Consider the following 21,620-nt stretch of genomic DNA (forward strand, 5'->3'; position numbering starts at 1 on the left):
GTGAATCGAGCACTGCCATAAGTATGAAGCAATGCAATAAACAACTAGGACCCACAGAGTGGCATGCAGAAAGCTGACAAAAAAAAAAAAAGAAAGAAGGAGAAACGGGCGTGTGGCACTGGTGGAGTGTACACAGAGGGCGGGTGGCTGTGCGGGGGGAGACAAAAGTCGGGAGGACAACACAGACGTGCATCGAGCACTGACACAAGCATGAAGCAATGCAATAAACAACAAGCATTCGGCCGCGTGGCCGAAAACGAAAGTAATAGCGATCGCGATCAAAGCGAAAGTGATCGCGATCGCTTGGAGGGGAGCGCTGTGTGGCAAGCACGCGAGTGGTGCGCGCGCAGCAGTGATTGGCGGCTGCGCGTGTGCACGTTCACGTGCACTGTAGCTTTAGGCCACGGCAGCACTTTGAAAAGCCCGGTTATAAAATGTCTCTTCGAGCCTTTGGCTCACGAGACCTAAAAAAGGAACATTTGGGCATAGAAATATGTTCGCTGCCTGTCAGTTTTGTGATCAGATCACACACCATTCCAGGAAGTCTATAGTGCCCTGCACGTCCAGGTCAAGTGGTAAACGTCCGCTTTATCTCCCCCACGCCTGGTCAACTGTGAGATACGACCAGTGTTTCCAGGCAGGTGTAAGATACATTTATTTATTTTAAAAGTTTTATATAATGCGAACAAGACCCATTAGGGTATCAGAGCGCTTTCCAGATAAGCAAAAAAGAGAGGAGACTTAAAAACAAACAACAGGGTGGTCAGAAGTGCCAGGGCAGGGAAAACTCTGTCGTCATGGCATACATACATAATCAAAAACTGTCTAAGGCATGTAGACTAAAGGAACAAGCATAAACAAAGCATGTTACAAGGTCCTTAAGGAGTACTGGGGGGAAAAACTAAAGCATAACATGAGTACAAAAGTGCATCCAATCAATACAATACAAGACAGGTAAAGAAAGGTAATAACAGAGAGGAGACTAGTCTTTGAAAGAGCATAAGGCAAGGGGATGTTAGGGCAAAAATGTGTTCATCAGAAACGCTTTAACTTCCTTTTTGAAATTAATAGTAGAAGGGACCTGTCATCCAGCTATTGAGGTCCCGGAAAAAGGGTCTGTGCAGTGGTAGGTTAGAAGACCTGTAAAGGAGGCATCTTAGATAACGCAGTGCGCACCAATGGTGACAAAGGGAGTTTTCTCCAGGACACTGACGTAGACCTTAGGAACGCAAGAACAGCCTTGTCAAGATTCCCGGCCTTATCTTCAGATATGTGCCAATATATATTCTTTCAGATATTTGAACATATGTGGTTCAATGAGCAGGGCTGTGATGTCTTGTTCTTGGAGCAATTGAATGCAAATATCCATTAAGGGAAAGATACATGACTTGGTCCGGTTGAATATCAGGCTAAACATTTTGCTGAAAGTTTTGAGAACCCCTTTCGTCGGCACCAGGCCCATGGTATTGGTGGCTAGATTTATCAATATATCATCGGCATATAGATGAATAAAGTGTTTCCGCCCGCTATGTCCATGTCCTGCCTCTCCCCTAGTTGATGGATGCCACTATGTCACTGCTCCATTGCAAGAGCAAAGAAGAGCAGACAAAGAGGGCAACCCTGCCTACTGGCCCTTTAGATCTGTCAAGAATCCGAGAACCCCATCCTGGTCCCGACCTCTGCTGTGGGCTCTGTATAGAGGGCAGTGATCCAAGATAGTATAACCTTCCCGAAGCCCATTTGCTGCATAACTTCATACAAGTATGTCTAGGACAGGCCAGCAGATGCTTTTGTACATATCTATGGGCTGAGCTACCATGTGAGCCTGATCTGCTGATATCTTGTAAAGAACATGAAACAACCTACAGATATTGTACAACGTTCTCCTTCCTGGGACAAATCCCTTAAAAACTTTGCATTGGGTTCGCATTACCTTTTTAAGACAAACCAGATGCAAAGTGTTGTGGTGGGATTTACAGTCTAATGCAATTTGCATTGAATTGTAACACAAAGTTGCACTCTGTGCTTACTTGTGTTGCTTTGTGTCAAGGGTGCATTTCATGGGTGCTGCATGGGCGTTCCCCTGCAACCACCTATGGGTTTTGATGCAAAACTCAATCTATAAAGAAATGTAGACCGAGATTTGTATCAAAATCTTTTACCTCCTCGAAGCAGGTGTAACGAGGAGAAGTGTTTCCTTTATTCCTCATATTCCCCTCTCTGCATGTGTGCAGCACACTTTCAAAGTGGGAAGTGCCTTAAAGCGTAGTTTTTGTCTTGAAAAGTGGACCCCTTCCCTTCCTTCCCACAATGCAGACACCCTTGCACTGTAGCGCAAGGTTTTCTAGATTGGTCAATAGCTGCTTAAAGTACACCAGAGCAGCGAGTGAGCAGAAGAGTGCCACATCTAAATTGGTATGATGCTGCTCTACTCTCTCCCTTTCATCCAACACAGTGCTGCAACTTTGCTTGCTGCATTGCATGACCTTACTACATACATTAATCTGGGTCCTGCTGGGTAAGTATATGCTGAATCCGATTGACGAATAATGTTTCCAAGATCTTAAAGTCTAGGTTGAGGATGGATAATGGATGATATGAACCGGGTTCGTGCCAGGTTTATGCAGCATGACAATAAGTGCTTTTTGAGAGGACTGCAGCGACCTCCCCCGAGCCCTGGAACATTCATAAATCTCCAGGAGCTGCTTGCTCAGTTAAGTTTTTTAAGTCGGAGGTCATAGCTGCCAGGAGTCTTGCCCATCATGAGTAGCCGTATCGCAGTTTCTAGTTTGGTGATGGGCTCTTCCATTTCATGTGCTTGATCTTATGTGAGCTTCTGGCAAGAAACAGTCTATGCCAACGGTGTAGAGCGTGGCTAGCTGTGAGTATAAATGGTTGTAATATATGGTGAACACTGCATTTATATCGGCTTGCCTGTGAAAATGATGGTTTTCTGGTTGATGGGAAGTTATTGTCTTCATGTACGCCTTCCTTTATGTGTAGGTGAACAAAATATTGTCTGTAATCCTGTTTAGCCAGCCGGTTACTCAGGTCAGCATGCTGTAGTCTTTTGTGTACGAGGTCTTGCCTCATGAAATCCAACTCAGCTGCCCTTATCTCAAGGCAGAGTAAGTCTGCCCCAAATCTCACTAATTGATCCCAAAATATTGCACGTACACCGGGGGAGGTTTTGATACTGCTGATATATATATATATATATATATTCACTGAAAAAACCATAGGTTTCACACATGTTATAGTTAGCTGTACATTTCACTCGTAAAAAACCATTGAAATTCCCCCGTTATAGTTAGTGCAGGCAACTATAACTCACGCGACCGCAATCCTCTGCTGATGACATATGTGTCTTTATGAAAAAAAAATATTTGTAATATATGTATAGCTAAAATATAATGGAAGAAGACATGGGCAAATAAGTGTCTAAATACAGTATTAGCATCAGCAGAGGATTGCGGTCGCGTGAGTTATAGTTGCCTGCACTAACTATAACGGGGGAATTTCAATGGTTTTTTTACGAGTGAAATGTACAGCTAACTATAACATGTTTGAAACCTATGGTTTTTTCAGTGAATTTGCAAGGTTTTTTAAATGCTAATTCCTAACTATAACGTGTGTGAAACCTATGGTTTTTTCAGTGAATTTGTACGGTTTTTTAAATGCTAAGTTACTCTACGCCGTTCGTGGCGTGCGCGCCCACTTTACGCAGTTAGTGCCGTGCACGCACGGTGGGCACGCGGTGTGCTACGCGCACCGCATGCCCACGTTACGCTGGATGGGCCATGTACGCACGATGCGCTTCGCGCACCGTCCGCACACGGAGGACATATTATGCGCATCGTTGTGAAAGGTTATCTATTAAATGTTCATATATTCTGTATGCCTTGCACAAAAGGTGCCCTACGGGCACCTTTTGCACACGGGGTGGGGAAAATGTGGATGATTTTTATTTTTTAATTATTTTTGACCGTACGCGTACGGTAAGCGTAATCGGCGTTTTTTCCAAAAAAAAAGAAATTGAATTTTTGGCCTTGGGGGTTCTTTTGGGACACCCTAAAAATGGCTAGGTGATTAGGAGCTGTCTAGCCTGCCCCTTTTCATGTTATCCAACTTTGTTTTTCCTCCCCCCCTCAGAGTGGGAGAGAGAAAATGGCGGCCGACACTTCCTGGTTTCGACTGATTCGAATGTTTACTAAGATCTAACAGCCAATCAGAATCGCGCTCGCGCACGTCACCGTACGCGTACGGTAAGCTTACCGTAAGCGCATGGTAAGCGCACGGTAAGCTGCCACAGATATATATATTGATTTAAATGCTATTTTCTCAGGACCTACTGAACAGATTTACACCAGACCTACAAAAGGCACTTCCTTGACCTGTAGACTACCTCTCTGCCAAATTTCAAGTAACTCTGTTCAGCCGTTAGGGCTGTAGCTGTGTCTAAAGGTCCTATGGAAAAATGCATGGGGAAAACGTGTTTTGGGACCCCCCTTTTTTCTCAGCCCCCGCTTGACGAATCCCCCCGAGACTTTCAGGGTAGGAGCGGAGCGGAGCGCCCCATTAGTTTTGAAAATTTCGCGAGGATTCGTCGACCGGCGCCAAAGTTATTCCAAATAGAATGTTGCGGATTTCCTATGGAAACAGGGTCCTAACTATAACTATCTACTGGCGACCGCCAGTAGATAATATATATATATATATATATATGTATATATATATATACATACACACACACACCTTAAAGGTCTTCCTTACGATCAGGGGGTTGCCAACCGACCCTGCATTAGCTTCAAAGGGATGTTTAATCTCATCTGCAATTGTTCCCCTGTGTGCAACATCTTCTAATGATGGTATTTGCAAGCGCCACATGGGGATTTTGGCCCTTTTCATGTCCCATCGTAGAGTCCGCAACGGTGAGTTATGGTCATGAATGTCCTTGCTAAGTATTCTACTGTCTGTATGCATCCTCTACGATTAGGTAAAACAAAGCACAAATCAATGCACATATGGAGAGCATGAAGGGATATGTAGTACGAGTATTACCTGTCCTCAAAGTGGGATGCCCTCCAGGCATCTGAATGAACTGAACTGCACGCCCAACTAGCTAGTTCACCTACAGATTTCTGTGCTGGTGTTCTAGGCCTGGGACATCTTCCTAATACAGTATAGTGCATACAGTTAAGAATCAGCCTACCATGAGCAGAGCAACCCTAACTAACAATGCACCCAACCGTGACACCCATCCTGGCCCTGGGCCATGAACTAAACCTTGCCCAAACATTCATAAGCCTCAGGAGCACAGGCTATATCTTAAAGGAAAGGAAGGAAACGAAAAGGAGTGGGGTATTTGAGAAGTCAAAAGGAATAGACCTCGCTGAATGCTGTGCAGAGTTACCTGCCCAGCCGGGCACATGTAAGCGCTGAGCTTCTTTGTCCCAATGAGGAAGGGCGATTCTTTTGTTTCCAACTGTTGCCCACTGATGCCTGCAGAGCCTCCCCAGACAGGCGGTGGCTGCGATGTGGCAGCATCGCAGTGGTCCCCTTTGGGCATGCCATGCCCCTGAAGAATACAGATCGGCACAGGTCGGGGGATGGTGGATTGCGTCTCCATCCGTTATGCAGTCGGAGGTTAGATGCTTTGCACTTTGAATCAGGTCACTAACTGTCTGCAGCTTTGGACTGTTTGTCGTCGTCTATGCTGGAAGAGATTGAGGCCACATTTTCATCGTCCTCGCTGGATGATTTCATGGGAAAGCGTGTCGATTACGTGTATATACCTGCTGCAGCCCTCAGCCCCGAGGGGCACGTTTCTTCAGCTTGTTTATGGTCAGGTGTCGATGTGTACTGACTTCCTGTTGCTCAGCTCCTTGGTTTTCATCTATTGCAAGGCCCAGGACGGTAACCCCAATGCCCCTCCCCAGGTCTCTGTGACATCCATCTGGGATGAGGTGCCACACTGCCTCGTTCAGTCCTAGGTGACGTTTGGATTGGTAAAGAAGGACTTGTTCTCATTCATTTTTTGGAGATTGGTGGGGAAAGGCAAGGCATGTTTTTGAGTTTGAGCTTCACTCCTGCAAAAGCGGCACAATAATGCTGCACTACCAAGGTGTAGTCTGGGAAAAATCAATCATGAAGTGTCTGGCTTTCCTGACCCCCTATATAATGGCATCCAATCAATCAAACAGGTGTGGTAAAGCGCAGCTACCCACCCGCAAGGGTCTCACGGTGCTGGGGGGGGGCAGCTCCTTTGAGTACTGGGGTCATCCGAAGAGCCAGGTCTGGAGGTCCTTTCTGAACTGGAGCAGTGTAAACACTTCCCGGAGGTGGAGGTGGAGGTGGTCGTTCCAGGCCTTGTCTGCGAAGTCTAAGGACTTTCCTCCTGCTCTGGTTTTGTAGATGCTTGGAATGGTGGCCAGAGAGAGGTCGGCTGATCAGAGTTCTCTCTTTGGTGCATGGAATGAGAGGCTGTAGTTCAAGTATGCTGGTCTGATGTTGTGGATGGCCCTGTATGTGTGAGTGAGGAGCTTGAATGTTATTCTTATTTTGATGGGGAGCCATTAGAGATCGCAGAGGTGTTGGGTGATGTGGTTGTGACGGGGAATGTCTAAAATCAGTCTGGCTGCAGCGTTCTAGATGGTCTGGAGTTTGCAAAGTAGTTTCTTGTTGATTGCGGCATAGAGAGCTTTGCCGTAGTCTAGTTTGCTACTGATGAGGGCATGCCTGATTTATTTTCTGGACTCAGTTGGGATCCGTTTGAACGTTTATTGGAGTATGCGGAGGGTGTTAAAATAGGCCGAGGATAAGGTTTTGATCTGGCAGTTCATCGTGAGCGGTGAGTCTAGTATGATGCCGAGGTTTCGTGCGTTGTCCGTCGAGGGGGGGAGGGTCCGAGGGCAGGGGGCCACCACGTGTCGTTGCATACGGAGGGGGTGGAACCAAGGATGAGGACTTCTGTTTTCTCTAAGTTTTGTTTTATGCAGCTCTTCTTCATCCAGGTGGGGACAGCTTTCATCTTTACTTGGAAGTTGTGCCTGGTGATGTTGGATTCTTTGGTGAGGGAGAGGAATGAGATTGATGTTGACGGCGTTGGAGACTATGTCAAGCTGTGGTTTCTGACAATGATTGTGAGGGGTGCCATGTAGATGTTGAAGAGGGTGGGGCTGATGGAGGATCCCTGTGGGACTCCATATCAGGTCTCTCTTGGTTCCGAGAGGTAGAGCGAGAGTATGACTCTCTGCGTTCTGCCTGTGAGAAATGAGCATATCCAGTCAAGGGCCTTTTCGCGGATGCCGGTATTGTGGAGTCTGTTGGCTAGTGTGTGGTGCGAGACAGTGTTGAAGGCAGGTGAGATGTCCAGGAGGATGAGGGCTGCCGTTTGGCTCTGGTAGAGGATGGAGCAGATGTAGTCGGTGGCGGTGAGTAAGAGCGGTCTTAGTGTTGTGGTTGCTGCGGAATCCGTATTGAGAGATGTCCAGGACGTTGTTGGCTTCGATGAAATGTGCTAGCTGGGTGTTGACAGCCTTTTCGGTGACATGGTGGCTAATGGAAGCAGGAAGATGCACCTGAAGTTCTTAAGGTCCATCAGGTTTGCGGAGGGTTTCTTCAGGACTGGGTTGACTTTGGGTGTTTCCAGTCACCGGGGAATGTGGCGGTTTCAAGGGAGCAATTGATAGTGCGGCGTAGTTCGGGTGCGATGGCCAGATGTGGGGTAGGCAGGGTCTGAGAGTGCTCCAAAGTGATGCTCTTCATGGTCTTTAAGGTGTCTTCTGTCATGAGTAGGGTCCACGTGAGCAGGCTCTGTTGGGTGGTGTCACTTGGGGGTGGGTGGGGGCGCGGGAGCTGGAGAGGTGCGGAGGTTTGGTTGTCAAAGTTGTCATAGATCATCTTAATCTTGAGGTGAAAAAAGGTGCTGAGTCTGTTGCAGAGGTCTTGGGAGGTTGGGACGTCTGTTTCGCTGCAGGGTTTGGCAAATTCCTTGATGATGGAGAAGAGTTCTTTGGGGTTGCGGGCGTTGGTGAGAAGTCTGTCTTGGAGAAATGTTCTCTTTGTGAATTTGATGAGTTGGTGGTGACTGTGGTGGCTGCTCTGTAGGAGGTGCATGTTTCTGGGGTTTTTGTTGCTTTTCCGTGTCTATTCGAGTCATCAGCAGGAGCGCTTGGAATCTTGGAGTGCAGGAGTGAACCAGCTTGCTTTCTTGATGTGTCATCCTGAGGTTTTCTTGATGCGGGTGAGTGTGTCGTCGCAGTTTGTGATCCAGCGGTGGAGGTTTCGTTCCATGGTATTAGCAACTGGCGTCGTCAGTGGTGGGGAGCAGATGAGGCCAGAGGTGAGCTGGTCTTTGGTGACTTTGTTCCAGCTTCTACGGGGGAGGGTGTGGGTGTGCTTATGTATGGTGTGTTTTCTGAAGAAGTGGATGCAGTGGTGGTCTGTCCAGAGGAGTTGGAGACACTGTTTCATCTGCGAAGACTGGTCGAGTGTGTGTCCGGCTGTGTGCGTGGGGCCGGTGACAAGTTGCTTCAGTCCTATGCTTGCTAGGTTCTATAGGAGGGCGGTGGTGTTGGGATTGTTGTGGAAGTGTAGGTCTCAGAGTAGGATGTAGTCTGTGGCGGATGCAGTTGAGTGGTTTGTGAACGGTGAAGTCCACAAGGCAGGGGCTGCTGCTGGGGTCCAAAGGTGGGTGAAGGTGCAGCGGCACTGACTGGAGATCAGGCCTTGGGTGTTGCTCTGCGTCTAAAGATGGAAGATGTTGCTGCATCTGGGTTTGAGAGTGTGGAAGGTGCTGGAGTCATAGCGGAGGCTGGTCGGAAGGCTAGGGTCCCAGGCGCTGGTCACAGATTGGTCGCTGACGGGTGCAGAGACTGGCTTGCCTTTGGTATGCCAGCGGCGCAGCCGCCGTTAAGTAGTGGTCGTGGGGAGGGCTGTCACCTGGAGGTGGGAAGGACATACTGGAGGGGGGAGGGGCCGCTGGGACAGCAGCGGTGGGGAGCGCTAGGAAAAAAAGGGAGAAAAAGAAAGGAGAAAAGAGAGAAATGTAAGAAGGGATCAAAGAGAAAAGATGGCATAGAGAAAGAATCCAAGAGAGGCGGAACAGCAGAAGAGCAGAGTGCTCTCCCATTGGACCACCAGGAATGGGGCGCAGGCAAGAGCCTGCTAGTGGAGGAGGGCCTCGAACACCCGGTGACCGAGCTCAAGGGGTAGCACTTAGTGGTGGAGTTGCGCAGGGGGAGAGCAGTCACACTGACCAGGTCCTTGGCCTAGCTCCCTGATCTTTAAAAGGTAGGTATTAGGCTACAGTGGATCCGGGAGGCTTACCAAAGGTGGCAGATGTGCTGGAAATGCACCCATTCGATAGAGATGAAGGGCTATAGGACCTGAAGCACCACCAGAGCGGTAATCCAGTCTTCCTAGATCCTCCCCATGTCACACTTTTCTGTGTCCTCTTCGACACTCCACCAGACCGATATTGCTGCATCTTACATGTCCCTTCCCATGCACTGCTCTGCCCTCCAGGAAGCAGATGCGGTCTGTGATTTCACGAACTCTGTTGGAAACATGATGTCTGCGGTACTAGGAACTACATCAGTCACTGAGAGAATCGTTCCTTGAGATTTTTCGGCTCTTCGCACCGTGATACCCCAGTTGATTGCTACCATATCACGTTTGGCTATGAGGGGCCCTCTGATGGAACTGATTTCTTCCCGGATTATATCCAGTTTGTCTTTACAGTCGGCTCCCAGACTGTTATGGCCGGCTTGATCCACTTCTGGGTGCCTGTAAGGATGCAGTGGAAACACGGATGCTGCCCTGGGCCTTTTCATTGCAGTTTCCAGTGACAATTACGTTTACTTTGGGAGCTCACAAGGTTAGTCATCAGGCCGAGGGCAGACTGCCACCAAGGACGGTGTAAACATTTGGATAAGTCCTCAGTAGTGTTAGGCCCCTTGGTTGGCCTATGTTCCAAGTAGCAACCAACATGGACAGTGACAGCACAAGCAGCTAGCTAGGGACATAAAGAGTCTTAGATGCAGCGTGAATGAGAGGACAGAGGAAGGACGTGTGTGTGCGCCACAGAGGCGTCGGGCCCTGTATTGTAGTGCAAAGGTCAAAGAGAAAGTTCCCCTTTTGGCTCAAATGAGCTTCTATCCACACATTCACAACTACACCCAATCTGTCACCAGGATAAGACACCAAAGGTAATCCCCAGTCAGGTTTTCATATGAAAAAATCAATGTATTTTATTAAAAATATAATCATGTAGCTTCACACAATCGAAAATTCATACAACACAAAATTAAAACAATTAAAAACATTTAAAAAATGTTCAATATGATGAATGCTCAACAAAACACTACAAAGGGAGAAACAGTAAGAAAATGTTTTCTTATCCACAGGAATAGGGAAACATATGATCAAGATCAGCTATTTTCCTAATTGATTCTCTCAACATTCAGTAATTCGGAAAACAGATGTCAGTACAATCTATAATCTCCCTCCTAGACTTGCGTCGACGCGTTTCGGTGGAAATCAAAAGATAAACGACCACCTTCTTCAGGACAAATATTCTATTCTCCCATGGAATCAATGTACAATCTAAATCAGATAACAAAATATACACATTAAAAACATTTCCAACATTATTTCATTCTATTCACAATTAAAAAATTGAATTTTAAACCGCACACTATTCAAACATTTAGCTATGCAGAGAAATCTTTATAAAACAGCATTGATTCCTGCCATTGAACCTGACGCATACATTAAAAAACTTATAATAACTAAGTGTTATTCTCCTGGTGATTTCACACACAACTCACTCAGCCTCATTCATTAACACTGCAACCACATCAGTTTATACCATACAGTCATACTTCTATTGTGATGTCACATTAATCCTCATATCATCAATTTTTGTACCTTATGTATGGGACGTAGTAGAGTGGTGAATCTCAAGGGATCCTTGCCTCCTCGTATCACCTCACCAATGTCATTCAATGGAGTCGCACACAGATAGATTGACTCATCAGTCTAAAGAAATTAAGACACTTATGGTTTAGATAGAGTCTATTTTTTCTAGCATATGGACATTATAGAGCACCTAAATTTACCTGTCATCCTGTGCTCTTATGGTCACTAGGTTCAGGTATTGATGATAAAATAACCTACAAAAGACGAAGGTCCATAATACATATTATTTTACTATTCAATTGGACCCCTTCTATTAAGTCTTATAGATCTCGGATTTAATCATACACTGGATTTACCTTTATTGGTTCAATGAAGTTGTCATCTCTTTTCTTTTTACAGAGACGTAGTATTGGGGAGACTATTTCTTCCCTCAAAATATCTCAGCACGATCACAAGATTCTTTTAGTGCTGGAAAAACACGAATGTCAGTTTCAGTAAATCTATCATCAGCTTCTATGAGCAGTCACTGCTTCAATCCTGCTCCCTAACGAGAACACTATCCCAAACGGCCCCCTTATCACAAGTCCCTCATCTAATAGCCTATGTGCAAAACTACAAGCCCAACTCTATCATCTTCTATCAGTGGGCGATATATTTCCTCTAAGACCAACTGGGCCCTAGATAGTGGCTATCTGTAATCCCCAATTTCATAATATGTTGAACTTCTAATTACAAGCTAAAAGAGACATCCCCTCAGGCACGACGATTACGGACCTACAGTCCTCGTTCTACTAACCTCCTCCAACGCGCGTGTACGTCGTGTAGCAGTCTCCGGGTCCCAGCGTCTCGACGGCTTACCCCGAACTGATCTGCCTTATATGCTGCATTTCTAAGGAGCCAGCTCGGTTAACTACCCCCAGCTGTTTTAGGTTTCTCCAACGCAACGGACCGCTTCCGATGTGGCGGCCATATTGGACTGTCCTGCCTATAGCCCAAGACAGGAGACATAAAAGAGCCACGCTCTTACGACTAACACGGGTCCAGCATAAAGTAGGGTATTAACTCTATTTCATTTGTATATAATAAAATATCGTGACTGGTTTACAAAATGAGCCCAACCTACGCTATGAATCAAACGGAAACTGTGGCGGCCATCTTAGAGTTCCAGTAGGATCGCCTGAACTCGGTATCCCTCCCGAGTAGATAACCCTACCGGCATCCCCACAACCAGGAAAACAAGTTATTTTATTGATTCAACGTAGCGTAATATCTTTAAACCAAATTTTTGTTCCATATTGGGGGACATAACACAATTACGATAGTTTGATAAACATGATCTCTATTGAAACTAACAAATTTAATCTAGAGTGCAATCCAGCAAGTGCTGAACGTTATACGGCAGTGAGCACTATTATGGAAGTCTAGTGGAAATAAAACCTACTTTATTTACATCCTAAATGGTACCACCTAAAATGCAAAAATATTTTTTGCAAACATGTTTATAGATATCCAGAACCTATGGAATCATCTCCTAAAGGTACTTCCTTGAACTATTGGTGGTCCGTTTGTGTAATAAGGAAACTCACCCCAGAAACACTACTGGTTGATACGCAAAACATATTAATGGGGTTTTAAAGCTCATGGTGCACACCATATAGTGTATGATATGTGTACTTCAGGGGGATCACGAGACTTCACTCAACGGTCCACTCCTTTAAATAAGTTCAAGCTATCATCACATAGTGCCTAAAAATAATTTGGAGAGTGAAGACAAGTATAAAGTGTTCACATATCAAACATGTGCTTCACAAGGCAAATAATGGGAACGTGGTCATCTGATCAAGCGTTCCCATTCTTCCTTGGAGTTAAGGCCATTCCGCACTGTATTAAACAGAGAGATATACCATTGTTCTCTCGATTTCCTTTTCTGTTCCATATTCCCCCCACGGGCCCCCATCCAGATTTTCTCCAATATAAACCACTGTATATCGGAGTCACTGTAGCCTACCTGTGGCGCTTTAACATGTTATACATCACTGTGTCACCTCTGGAGTGGTGACACCGTTTCCACCAGCAGCACAGGTCGGTGACTCTTAGTACTTGCTTCTGCTCGACCTAGCTGGACACTGGGTCTCCTGTGTCTCTGTTTCACCGTTGCTCCACTGGGAGCCCTGTTTAGTTCCCCAGGCTAGACAGTACCTTATAGTCCATCCAGTTTGCACACTCATAGTATGGCGAGTCTTGGCACTGTCTTCCACCTGACCTAGCAGGGCCCTGGAGCCCCAATGTCTCTTGATTTAATTTTTACACTGTGGAAAGCCTTGTTTACTTCGCAGCCCAATCAGTGCTCTCTAGTCAATCCGGAGTGCGCCTTCATGGCATGCTGTCCCGAACAGGCAACCCCTAGGCCCCAAACACCCCTTCATGGTGCATGGGCAGGGGCCAACACAGAGATGTCCCTGACAGCTCCAGGAGGGCCTCCGCCACTTTAGCAGTGTATCCCCTGTGTGTGTCTTGGGGATCCTCAGGCAACAGGTGGGCATTGTACAATGTCCCAGTTGACCCTGAAGGCCGCCTCCTGACTGTGGCCCTGCTACAGTAAGGATAGGGCCCCAAGCACCCCTCTGTGAACGACAGGCTGAGGACAGTGTGCCAGAAATGCTCCACACAGCCCTAGGAGAGGTGCCACTTTGGTGTGCTCGTGGCTCAAAAGGCGGCCCCAAGGGCTGCAATCTAATCCCTGCAGCAGCAGACATCGTGTGTCTAATGAGCATAGGGTTCTGCCTCCTCCACGTGGCTTATGCCTGGACCACCTGCACCTAATGGTCTTGTTTGTAGCTGGCCATTTTACAAACAAGTCAGTCCACTAGGATTCCTGCTTAGTGATGTGCCTCCTTTTTATAACCCTGTAGGTCGTTGCGAGGCGACTTATGTTATCTGTATCTTTTAGTCTTTAAGGGTTACAGACCGACGGTACCGGGAGTTGTTTATTGAAAAGCAAATTGGTTTGGGACAAAAATATGGACTGTACTGTCCTTTTCCACCAAACAGGTGACCATGTACTATAGTGGATTTAAATCTCCTTGTGCAGGCTCTTGCCTTTTGATGAATTTAAATAGCTTCTTTATTACCTGTGATGTTGGTAGAAAGAATTGGTAAGCTTCTGGCCCGAATGTCTTGAGGACCTTAAATTGTCTTTTAAGACACTGCTACAAGCTGCTTCTTTCCTTCTTAAATGTGTATCTGACTTGCATTACAGCTACAAAATGGTGTTCCCATTTGTTTTACCTATCCTGCTTATATTGCATAAAGAATCACAATTCAAAGGTTGGAGCCTTAATATTTTATTTGGATCACGCATCTTCTGCCTTTTGTATTTTCTTAAACTTGATCAATTATAATTCATTAAACCCAACATTCTCGAATAATGTAAACGTTTCCGACTCATCCACGCACCTCTTTGAATTGTGCATTTCTTTGTGTGTGGATCACTCGCCCCACTTCAGAAATCCTACTTACAAGAGATCATGGATTCAGTAAAACTCTCTTTTCATTTAGGTGCCTCTTTTAAACTAGAGTGGCTGACTTTATAGCTGGGGAATCAGGTTCGAGTTGGCGCAACGCTCGAGCATCCTGTGATTCTGGGCAAATCACGTAATCTCCCTGTGCGTAAAAAAACAAGCATTTGCAATGCTATAGGTCTCGTATTTGCCAGAGTTTAAGCTAATGTCATTGCAAATGACAATGCCTTTTTTTTGATGTCTTGATAATTAACACATAAATAAAAGGCATTGTCATTTACAATGCCAGTAGCTGAAATTCTTGTAAATGCAAGACCTATTTAACTTCAAAGAAGCGGCTGCCATTTTCCCGGGCTGCTTGGAAAATGAAAGCGCACTTGGCACGCTGAATGTTGCAGGAAAGCATGTCGTGCCTGCAGTAGGATAAACTCATTAAAGAAAATAATGCTTACAGACTAAATAAGACATAGTGTAACAGAGGTAAAAGGGACAGTCTTCATGGGAGGTTACAAATGAAGACAAGGCGTTACTAAGGAGAGACTAACAAGCCTATTAACGAATCAATTCAATAATAACTTTATTTCGGCCAATTTGACCTTAAAAGCACATGTGAAGTAACATACAGTTCATTTACTTTAAAATCAAGATAGATAAAAAGAAAAAACGAGATCAGGTACATACAATATAAACAATTTGTTAAAAGATACCCAGGTATAGCCTGGAACAGTATAAAATATAGTGCAATCTATGGTAGCGGCTCAGTAAGTGGGAGGACTATTCATGTAGGTCACTCTATCCATCAAAGATGGGAACAGTATTAACGATTCAAAGTGCGTGTGCAATATATGTGAACAAGTCACCAGTCCAAATTTGAGAGCTCTGAGCTTTATCTTCGCCGCTAAAGGCGGTCAATACGCAGAAACAGCAAACCAGTATAACAAATAATTCAGAATATAAATACGCTACATCATTGAAATCATTCTCGATTGGACCATAAAACAGGTAAACCCTTTAGAATTCCTTCATTTGACAACTATTGTACAAGAATATAGACCTTATTTATTGGGTTGGTTTTAAAAATACTCTGAGTGCACCACATAGAAAATAAGAAACCTGCTACCGAGTATACTATAGGGAGGCTAGTATCCTGTTTCAGTATCCTAAAAGCCTCAGAACAGCGCCTGGTACCTAGGTTTCTGCATATCTGGACCAATCACCGTTTTCTTGCTTTGTGGTATCTGGGGCAAAAAAAAAAAACACATGGAAATCTGATTCTGTGGCACAGTCGCAAGCCGGACACCCCAGAGTTTGTGAGCCCGCTCATTTATTTGTAAAGAAGGGGAGTGGCAAGACCCCGTATCTAAACTGGAGATAGAGCTTTCTGGCAGTTGCCGGCTTGATGTCGTTCAGTTCCGGCTCTAAGCTATAGCAGTCCTTAGTTTCTAAGAAAACTGCAGTTGGCTTACCTACTAAAGGATTTCTCTGGAGTTGGGCCAGTTTAAACTCCCAATAGCAGTCCTTTAGCTCTTTCCTGGACACTGTGGCACATGCCTCTTCTGGGTCAACCCAGAGATTGCCCTGTCCCCAATTTTCTGAAGTGTGTCGAATGTAAGAGAGCCAGGGTAATTTACCCGCCCCCGGTAGACTTATCACCTCTCTTAGTTCGTTCCTGTATTCTGAGAGTTCTGGGGTAACCCACAGACGTCTCCAGAATAAAAGGGGTCTAAGATTAACTTCTTCAGCGATAGCCCTTACGCCTAGGTCCAATCGGAGCGGCTTGAGTGGGGTGCTCTATGGGAGGCCGAACAGTTGCCTGAGAAAGGTGTTTTCTGTCTGTGTGAGACTCTGAGAACTGTGGTGACCCCATATTTCTGCACCATACAGTACCGCTCCCCTGGCTTGGACCTTATATATTTCTATTGCTGGGCTCACAGGTTTATGGCCAGATTTTCGGAAAACCTTTGTTAAACCCCCTGATGTTTTTGCCAGTTTCAAGGTTGATTTTTTAATTTGGGCCCCCCAGTCCATTGTTTCTGTGATAGTTATGCTGAGATAATCAAAAGCAGATACTCTCTCTAGGGGTTTTCCATTTAAGCTTGGATTTGGTTGGGTACTTTTGGCTGAGTTAAACGCCATGTATTTCGTTTTTTGGAGGTTAATCTCAAGCCCTCTTACCCTGCAAAACGCATCAAATCCGTTTAGTACCCTCTGTATCCCCATGGGCGATTTTGATAATAATAAGGTGTCATCGGTGTGAGAAAGTGGATTTCTGTTGCAGTAAACCCCTCCTTTCCTTTTTTTTTGTTGCAAGACTACTGATGCTCTTTGACTTGATGTGCTCTGGGGCCCTGCCAATCAGGAACCCAGGGCCTGTTTTCCTTCCCTAAAAACTGTTTTGAAGCCTAAACCCAATTGGCATCTCTGGCCACAGGTCAGCCCCTGGTAAATGGTACCATAGGTACCCAGGGCACTGTGACCAGAGAAGACCCGTAAGGGCTGAAACACTTATTGTGCCACCCTTAGAGGCCCTGTACCCTGACACACACACACACACTGCCTCTGCAGGCTGAGAGTCTGGGTGCAGAACAAAACACCAAGTCGACATGGCACACATCCCTGTGTGCTATGCCCACAAACCACTGCCCTGGCATACATCAGTCACCCCTCTAGCTGGGTGCCCTATGCCAGTGGTGAGGGTACAGGTGCATGAGCCCTGTACCCCTACAGTGCCCAGGTCCATTCCTGGGCCCTGTAAGTGCAGTGTTGCCATTAAGAGCATATGGTGCTGGGAGGTCGACATTATGAACTCCACAGCACCATGATGGCTACACTGAAGACACATTAAACATTAGACACACTGATGCCAGTGTGGGTGTGGGATTTAATGTAAAATGCACGACAGAGGGCATCTTAGAGATGTCCCCTGAACCTGACCAACAACCAGCGTCCTGACTGAGAGGCTGCCTAGGCCGCCACCCAGCAGACATGTTGCTGGACCCCTGGGTAGAGAGCCATCCGCTCTCGTGGGCCTGCAACAATGCACAACCTGGGCGAGGTGCTAGGTCTCCTCCCACAGGATGGGCAGGGGAAGCTTCAAAGGCATGCCGCCTTTGTGAGCTTCTCCAGGCCACTTACTGTACTCAGCAACTGGCCTCCACTGGTTCTGACCCCCACTCTGGCGGGAAGATCGGCGGGAAAACCCAAGTGAGGAAAGAGGGTGTACCAGCCTTTGCCAACCCCACCCCTCAGGTGGGGGAGGCGAGGTGAAGCACAACTCCGGCCTCTCGCCACCTTGAGGATGGGGAGCCCTACCCAATCAGGACTAGGCTCCTGCCCCCCTCCCACTGGAAAGTGGCAGGCTAGGGGGTGTACCCACCGCAGGGAAGAGACCCATTGGTCCCTGACCTCTACCTACCTGTAACGCCCCTAAATGTAGTATTTAGAGGCACCCTGAGCCTTCCTTCCTCAGATACCGAATCCGAAACAAGAAAGAAGAACAAGAAGAAAGAAGACCCGCCGTGCAGCTGCTAACAAGAGGACGACACCAACTGACTTGGCCCCAGCCCTGCAGGCCTGTCGACCCTCGAACCTGCTCCTGCTAAACCCCGGCATCTCCAGTGGTTAGCAACCTCGAAAACCCAGGAGGACCTGACTGCCTTGCTCATCTACCAAGACTGGGACTCCCACGAGCAGTGGTTCTGCTCAAAGCAAGCAACAATCCCTGGTGCCAGCCAGGAACCGCGAATCCAGCACACTCTGCACCCGCCGAGCCCGGCCTGTGCCTGAGTGAACAAAGACCACAAGGATGTCCCCCTGGCGACTCTGACCAAGAATCCAGCACCCAAGGACCCTCCTCGACGTTCTGGCGATGCCTGCAGCCTCAGAACCAGAGACCCCTCCAACTGAGACCAGCAGAGGGTAAGATTTCCCGACACGAAAATACACCCCTGCACCCAGCGCTCTGCGGCCCCCTGTGCCCTGCTCCTGGGTGCCTACCTAACCTACAGCTTCCCAACTTACCTCTCGAAGTGGTGGTCGCGCCTGAAGAATCTCCGTCTCCGAGCTTGCAGCCTTTGTTCATCTTGCAGCTTCTCCATTGAAATACATTGAGTGCCCGACGGCTCAAAGGCACCCTGCACCCAGCCGCTCAAGTGCCCCTGGAAGTGCAACATCTATCCTATCTTACTTCCCCACTTGCCCTGTGTGAGTGACCAGGAGCCCAGCTCCCAAAGCCGCGTGGCCTGCCTGCTAGCAGCCACCAAACAAAGGCCCCCTGCCCACCATAGGCTAACATTGGGTCTAACTCTCTCTGCACCTGGCTGCCCCTGTGCCTCTGAGGGTGTACCAACTGTACCTACCTGAACCTGGGAGACCCCTGAGTCTATGCCCAGAACCTTAATTCTTCCAGTCCAGTTCTGAAAGCCGATAACCTACATTTTCTCCATAGGGTAACATTGACTGGTTTCATTTGGAAATTCTTCCAAGTGTCGAGTTTTTAAACTTTGAAATATTCACTAAATATCAGCCGATCAACGAAAACGAAATTACTCACCTGTTATCAGGAGAGATCCCAGTGCTGGATCTTGGTGCCCTATGACCAATACTGGGTGTGGCTCTAATCCGCAAGGCTGAGCCGGAAAACCAAGTAAACAAGGGAGTGCCAATGCTGATAAATACTGTAGCTCATTCAATGTGACATGGAAGAACCATCAAACAACCACGCTATTACTACTGAATAGTATTTATTTCAATTTCTTTTCATGTAATTGTAGAAACATCTTGTATAGCAAATTTTGTGTGTACAAGAATCTGAAGCCGTCTACAGGTTTAGTTACATATTACAGAAAACACATAATGGAAAACATATTTTGGAAGACTGTCTGCCAAAAGGGTAGACCCAAAATTTTAGAACACCATTCAAACACCACTCCTCATTCAACAACCACACAATCACACACAAAATGTCCTTTGGAAACCTTTTTTTTGCTTGAAATTAACCAAAGGAATAATCAACCTGGTGACTCTTAAAAAGGAAGTATACAAGGGTGCATAACAACTAATGTTGGTAGAAATCTTAGTAGTTCGAATTGATTTTTTAACGATGCACCAACTTGTTAACTTTACACCAGTGTTTGACGTTTATACTACAAATGACAAAATGAAACAAATGTCGACGCGTTTCGAACCCCTAGTCCTTGAATGGGGGGTTCTCCTCAGGACCAAAACACTAAAAGAAAAATGATGTCGAAGGTTGAATGTGGCCACAGAGGAGGCGACCTTGAGCTAAAATTATCACAACGCGAAGCTATGCTCATTCTATAATTCAACACTTTTATAAATGGCCTTAATGAACTGTCGGAGATCTATAGACTTTAATAGTTGAGGACTCAGCTATAATGTACAAGCCGGGCTGGTTCCAATCTCGGAAACCCATTGAGTGATCGAGCCAGTATATTTATTCCAACCGCATTCTATCTTTTAAATAGAGTGAGCTACACTTACATTTTTCGCCAAGATTCTATTCCCCTACTCCATGGGAATATTCATCAACATTAAGATCTTCCTCGCGGTCTTGAAACTACATTACCCATAAATCCTAGTATCCCACAATTCTTCTTCCTTCTTTTAACCACACACGGAAGTATCCACTGATCACCTGCTTGCATTTGCTGCCACTCAAAGCGATTCGCGCCGAGATTCAGGTAACTGCTCCCGGTTTGCCGACCGTTGTCCAAAAGGTCGTTTGTACCGTTGACCACCTCCAATTCTAACGCATCTCCTTCCTGTGCAGATCCGGCTCCGCCGCCACCCAGGTGTCTTTTTACTCCGCTGGACTAAGAAGGGAAGACTGAGGTATGTACAAACCTCCATCTCTAACAGCAATACGATGTGCTTACCAAACTGGCCGCCATGGGGTAACACTGTGTTTTTCGTCTAAACAGAGTTCCCTTGCTCCTTCCCAATCATGTGAGATTTGCACTCATTACTACGGAATAATCTCCCCGTTTCTTTGTTAAGGAACGATCCCCGCCACTGGATGTGAGTACTTTTTCTAACGCTATGACTGTCATGACTCTGACAATTTGTCTATTATTTTATGTCTTTCACTGTTAGTGATAACACACTTCAATCTTTCGCTTTTTTCAGTTGGCCCATAGCTTTCACAGCTTGTCTCACGTTACCACCCTGGTAAGAATTGGCTTCATTTTTAGCTTTTAGAATGCTGAGGCGTTGATTTTTGTCTAAAGGAGTTGTCACACCCTCTTTTTTCATTTTTCTTTTAGTGTTTTGGTCCTGAGGAGAACCCCCCATTCAAGGACTAGGGGTTCGAAACGCGTCGACCTTTGTTTCGTTTTGTCATTTGTAGTATAAACGTCAAACACTGGTGTAAAGTTAACAAGTTGGTGCATCGTTAAAAAATCAATTCGAACTACTAAGATTTCTACCAACATTAGTTGTTATGCACCCTTGTATAATTCCTTTTTAAGAGTCACCAGGTTGATTATTCCTTTGGTTAATTTCAAGCAAAAAAAAGGTTTCCAAAGGACATTTTGTGTGTGATTGTGTGGTTGTTGAATGAGGAGTGGTGTTTGAATGGTGTTCTAAAATTTTGGGTCTACCCTTTTGGCAGACAGTCTTCCAAAATTTGTTTTCCATTATGTGATTTCTGTAATATGTAACTAAACCTGTAGACGGCTTCAGATTCTTGTACACACAAAATTTGCTATACAAGATGTTTCTACAATTACATGAAAAGAAATTGAAATAAATACTATTCAGTAGTAATAGCGTGGTTGTTTGATGGTTCTTCCATGTCACATTGAATGAGCTACAGTATTTATCAGCATTGGCACTCCCTTGTTTACTTGGATCTTGGTGCCCAGCACTGACCCTGATAACTAATTACAACTGTACTTACCGATAACTTGATTTTCCTCCATAGGATAACATTGCCTGGTTTTTGCCAGAAATTCTTCTAAGTGTTGATTTTTGAAACATACAAATATTCCTTAAAAATCGCCTGTGTAACAAAAACGATTTCTTTCAACTGTTTACAGAAAATGCACCAAGGTTGAATCCAGGATCCAACCCTGAGTAAGAAAATCATACACAAAGTGATTGAAATTGCATTTACTTAAAAATTCCCATTGGGCTCAATGTTATAATTGTGTTTGA

At 45.9% G+C, this 21,620-nt stretch overlaps 1 protein-coding gene across 3 annotated transcripts in view; it reads left to right on the forward strand.

The window, feature by feature from the left end:
• Nucleotides 1–21,620, forward strand: part of MMP28 (matrix metallopeptidase 28) — a 496,737-nt gene that overhangs the window by 465,495 nt on the left and 9,622 nt on the right. The gene's annotated exons all lie outside the window — the stretch shown is intronic.

This window comes from Triturus cristatus, chromosome 3_2 (genome assembly GCF_964204655.1).
Source record: "Triturus cristatus chromosome 3_2, aTriCri1.1, whole genome shotgun sequence".
NCBI lineage: Eukaryota > Metazoa > Chordata > Amphibia > Caudata > Salamandridae > Triturus > Triturus cristatus.